Source organism: Nymphaea colorata, chromosome 7 (assembly GCF_008831285.2).
Source record: "Nymphaea colorata isolate Beijing-Zhang1983 chromosome 7, ASM883128v2, whole genome shotgun sequence".
In the NCBI taxonomy this organism is placed as follows: domain Eukaryota; kingdom Viridiplantae; phylum Streptophyta; class Magnoliopsida; order Nymphaeales; family Nymphaeaceae; genus Nymphaea; species Nymphaea colorata.
The window spans coordinates 16,855,716-16,861,520 of record NC_045144.1 but is presented as its reverse complement, the minus strand read 5'-3'; positions in this window follow the sequence as shown (position 1 = coordinate 16,861,520).

The window sequence follows — 5,805 nt, the reverse complement described above, 5'->3', positions numbered from 1 at the left end:
TACATGGACAATATTCAAGGAAGGAAAGAGATAGAGAAAGAGAGAGAGAGGATGATAGGAAGAGAAATATTCAACTAGGAAGGAGGACATAATATAACTATGAAATAAAGGATCATCTCATCTTTTCATGCTCCCGGTGCACTTGAGCATAGCCTCTTGTCTCTAAGAAGAGATTGAGTGCTATCTTTTTTGGCCATGGAGAGATAAAGATGAGAAGAAAATGAAGAAAGGAAGATAATGCTACATTTAATAAAAGGGAAAACATTATTCAATCATGAAATGAAAGATTATCTCATCTTTCCATCCTCACGGTGCACTTGAGTCTAGCCTCTTGTCTCTAAAAAGAGGTTGAGTGCTATCTCCTTTGGCCATGGGGAGATGAAGATGAGAAGGGAAGATGAAAACAATAACAAGACTATGTTCAAGAAAAAGAAATAGCATAATAATAACATATTAATAAAAAATAACAACAAGAATACTTGAAAGAGCATAATTTAATCATAAAACAAAATATCATCTCATCTTCTCATGCTCCCGGTGCATTTGAGCATAGCCTCTTGTCTCTAAAAAGAGGTTGAGTGCTATCTCCTTTGACCATGGGGAGATGAAGATGAGAAGAGAAAATAAAAATAATCAACAAAACTATGTTCAAGAAAAATGAATAGCATAATAATAAGAACATATTAATGAAAAATAACAACAACAAAAATACTTGAAAGAACATGATTTAATCATAAAATAAAATATTATCTCATCTTCTCATGCTCCCGGTGCACTTGAGCATAGCCTCTTGTCTCTAAAAAGAGGTTGAGTGTTATCTCCTTTGGCCATGGGGAGATGAAGATGAGAGAAAAAAAAAAAAGAAATAAGAGGGATGATGATTACATACCTCTAATGATAAATGACCTAAGGAAGATAAACACCTTCACTTGAAGATCCCCTTCAAGCTCCAAGATGATGCCTCCAAAAGGGTTGTAGCTTGCTCCAAGTTGGAGAGGAAAATGGAGAGAGGAAGAGGGAGAGAGAGAGGTCAAGAGAAACATTAAGTCTTCAAGTGAGAATACACTAGAGTTTCTCCCAAGGGCCAATCTTACCCAAGAGAGGAGAAGTGAAGGGTATTTATAGAGGATTTTGGAGCCAAAACACTAAATTTGAATTTTTTGACCTAAAAAGACTAAAATCACTCTCTAAAAGGAGATTTTTTGTCAAAAAAGAAGGGCAAATTGGTCTTGTCCACCCCAAAAAGACTAAAATCACCCTCTAAAAGGAGAATTTTTTTGTAAAAAAAAGGACAAATTGGTCTTGTCCACCCAAAAAGACTAAAATCACCTTCTAAAAGGAGATTTTTGTAAAAAAAAAAGGACAAATTGGTCTTGTCCACCCAAAAAGACTAAAATCACCTTCTAAAAGGAGATTTTTGTCAAAAGAAAGGGCAAATTGGTCTTGTCCACCAAAGAAGATTAAAATCACCCTCTAAAATGAGACTTTTTGTCAAAAGAAAGGACAAATGGGTCATGTCCACCCAAAAAGACTAAAATCACCATCTAAAATGAGATTTTTGTCAAAAGAAGGGGCAAATGGGTCTTAAATGATCGATTTGGATCTGAACTTGGGTTTTGGATCTGAAAGTAGTATTTTGGATTTAATTTGGATCTAAGAGTTGTATTTTGGATTTGAATCTTGTGCCTAAATTTGGGTTTCGTAGTTAATAAAACATCATAATCTTTTAGAAAAATTTGGGGTGATTACAAAGCACCACTGTCATACGTCAAGGGAGTGACCAGCAAAGTGAAAATCAACAATATATCACACGCAGCACCACTGCCACATGCCACTAATGTCACAACAATGATTTCAACACAAAACTCAACAATATCACTCGCAGTTGCAGCACCACTATCATAGGTCAAGGGGCTGATCAGCAAAGTGGAAATCAACAATATATCACACGCAACACCACTACCACATGCCACTAATGTCACAGCGATGATTAGGCCAACATCTTTGAACTAAGTATATGTATATTTTTCCAAGGGCAGACGTGAGCAATAATATCATAAGTTGTGCACAGACATAACGACAGCCAACAAAAACTTATTTTCATACAACTTTAAGAACTTTCAACATGACCTAAGACTTCAGCGATATAAGAAAACTGTGTTGTGCGTCATTCCATGACTAGATAATACAAAAAATTTAAGCTAGAAAACAGTTTCTAGCTTCCAGACGTTGTTAACTTGCAGTCATATCAGACAACAGCCACACCCTCTTCATGACTCTGAACAAAAAGACTTACAGACGAAACGTCGAAGACTGTCACTGCTTCTGCTGATCCCAACCTCAACTTCTCAAACAACAAGTCCACATCTTGCTGTTTCACAGTCAACAACATCAACAGGTTATCTCCACAATTAGCAGGTTATCTCCATAATCAGCAACAACACCCAACCATCTCTAATAAAAAAAAAACAGGCTTTCTCCACGATCACAACAGCAACAGACCATCTCTAATCAGAAACAGCAATAGGCTATACACGTTCCACTAGTGGATCTGATCACGTGTTCTACATAGGCGTGATCAGATTCCACCAACCAGCGAGCGGTAGAGGAGAGGAAGAAGATGAGAAAAGAGAGGAAGAAGAAGAAGAAGAGGAGAAAGGAGAGAAAGAAGTCTGACAGTTACCAAAGAGGATGTCGCCGGAAGTCTGCCAGTCACCGGCAGCCTGAAGGGATCACGCCGCTAGCTCTGATCCCATGTTGAGAAAGATTGAGAAAGAGAGGGAACCAAAGAGAACGAGAAAAGAGAGAGAGAATAAACATCCTTATTCATTGCTAACCCTAATCTCTTATTTAAAGAGAGAATAAGGGTCGGCTAGAGTCTTTACACAAAAGAGACAAATAAAGATATAAATGACTAAAGAAGACTCTAACTTTTAAATAATCAGAAAACTACCACACTTAAGTATAAACTTTCTAATTTCAATGGAAAAAATTTAGGAAACATAAGTCGACCAACCATGAAAGTCTTTCATCTAGTTGTCAACGCATTCTATCGACCACTCTGGCAAAACCAGTCATGTGTTTCATGATGATGGGTGATTCAAACAAGTAGTGACTTGATCCCAATTTTCTTATTTGACTACATCATCAGGGCATTATATGCTTTTGACTAAGTCTTATCGCTCATACATGTTGATCATTGAGTATGTTTTTTCATAATTGACTCTAATTTGAATATGTCCTATGATCGACAATAGTTGGGTGAGTGGAAGGAGTATATATATTAAAGCCTGATAGAGAGTGTAAAAGATAGTGGGAGAAATTACACCAATCGGACCCAGCATATTCTCTATGCGTCCCCTTCAATCAGTACAAAATTGTGTAGTGGGGTTCCATCAAATACTGTAGAGCCCACAAATTACAGTCAGTCCTATGACTAGCTTGGAAGTAGGTAGGCCGAGTCGAGCTGAGTCTAAGTCGAAGTTTGACCCTCGAGCCCAATAAAACTTGAGTCTGGTCCTGCCCAACCAGGGGCGGAAGCAGGGGCCAGTTTGAAACTCATAAACAGTCGCCACCAAAAAGTTAAGCTGGGTATTGCCCGGAAGGCCTGGATTATGATCAAAATGATGAGTTTATTGAGTGAAATTTTCTTAATGAAAATTGTGCATAATCATTAAATCTTACATACATCTCACAAGAACATAGGTTATTAATTATATCTTGTCAAACATGTATAGGTATGGCTGGGCAATGCTCCCGGTCTCATATATATATATATATATATATATATATATATATATATATATATATATATATATGCACACACACACACCATCCCAGACCGTTAGGTCAGAGACAAAACCAGACCATTCAATTGTTTTGCTAAAAATATTTTAAACAAAATAGAAACATCCTAATGTGTATATAAAAACTAATTTAATACGAAACATGTTATAGTTTGTTGTTATGAAAGATGGAGATTTCTCCACCAGCAAAATATCAATGTTATAAGAGTCGTTCAATCTTGAAATCGTAACTGCCAGGTTAGACCACAAAAAGTGCACCGTAATCATTGTATTTAAGTAGTTAATTTGTCACATACTTCTGAAAAACATCCTTTGCCTTTTTTTTTTTCTAAAAGTTTTTCTGGAAATGGCCCTCACATTTGCTGCCATTAATTTTTTTTTCTTTGTTTTTATAACTTCAGTTCAAATATATCGGTCAAGTCCAATGAACTTCAAATGGTAAGCAGTTAAAACATTTAAATAGTGCATTCACGATGACAATTCATTGGTCATAACTCTTTAGCCATCAAATAAATGTGAACGTTTTTTGCATTGGAAAATATAAAAAATTCATCCGAATGTTCTCTCTCTCTCTCTCTCTCTCTCTCTCTCTATATATATATATATATATATATATATATATATATATACTGGATGATTTCTTGTGAACATATTCCCCACCTGAAGATTAGAACAGGTTCATGAAATAATAGTTATGTGTGTAATGAATCTGCCACAAACTTTTAGGCAGATTCATAAAAAACTCACAAAGTGTCTCTACTGTCTGTACTGGCAAACAATCCCTTAACTATGCATTGTTAGTCCTTTCTCCTTAAACAATTACCTTGCCCTGGTTCTTCATAAACAGATTAATTTGTGAGAATAGATACTTTAAATTCAATAGCATCTTCTCCAGAAAAATATGTTCAAGAGAATTCTGACGGTGAAGGAGTACTATCAAGTTGGGTTGGTGTGAAAAGAGAAGTTTGCTTATTTGGCCCAAAGCAAGGATCTGTTCCTCCAAACAGAACTCATCAAACTAAATTCTGCAAAAATGGGCCAGAAAAGGCTTGCCATGTACCCGATCAAATATGATGAGGATGCAGATTAATGCAGAGGACTTTATAAAGAATCTTCATATTTTATCTTTCTAGATATGGCGGGTTTTAAAAAGTTGGTAGGGATATTTTCATCGCAAGGACCTGAGAGTATCTTGGACCTCTAAGAAATGAGAAGTCGAAAAATTTGCAGAACTGTTCATTGTGGAGGAGAGGAGAGACATCAAGAAGGATTTTGATTGAGGCCGTGGCTTGAAAGGTTTAACTGAATCATTTCATGTCTTGTGTTCCAATGTTGATATGTAGAATTGGGAAGTCATCCTCCAGAACGGAATATTCTGCAGGGATGAACAACCTTGTTTTTTGTCTTTTTTTAATTCTTTATGGTGTTTAGTTTCTTGAACAGTTGCTGATATCAGTAAGGTTATGCTCTGCCTGGCAATTCTTTATTAAAAGAAATGCTGATATTTTGAGAGTAAAAACAAAAAAAAGCAAGAAAAACTATGTGCTCAAATATCTGCAACAAGTAGAAGCGATCAAAAAATTATTTCTCTGCGTTTTGTCTTACTCCGACCAATCATAAGCAAGAGTGAGCAACATGATAAACTACAGCAGGACTTGAACTACCCAGAGACAAATCCACTCGACTGGCAAAACTATCACATCTGGACGTAAACCAAAATTCTACAAAATAGAGGGACCAATATCAGCAGCGGCTGCCGCATTACTACAATGAAACCTTTATTGATGGAAGATTCTACTTCATTTTCTCCTGCTGTAGCATCTTTACGGATAGACACAGCTGCCATAGCCTGCAAAACAGGAACTGCATTAGTTTCTGCTTGGCATTTCAAGTTCACTCCCACCTAAGGAATAGGGAGATTTCCATTTCACGCTTACCTTTTGTTTACAATTCTAAAAACAAAGGGAATAAAATTTATGCTGTATTATATATATATATA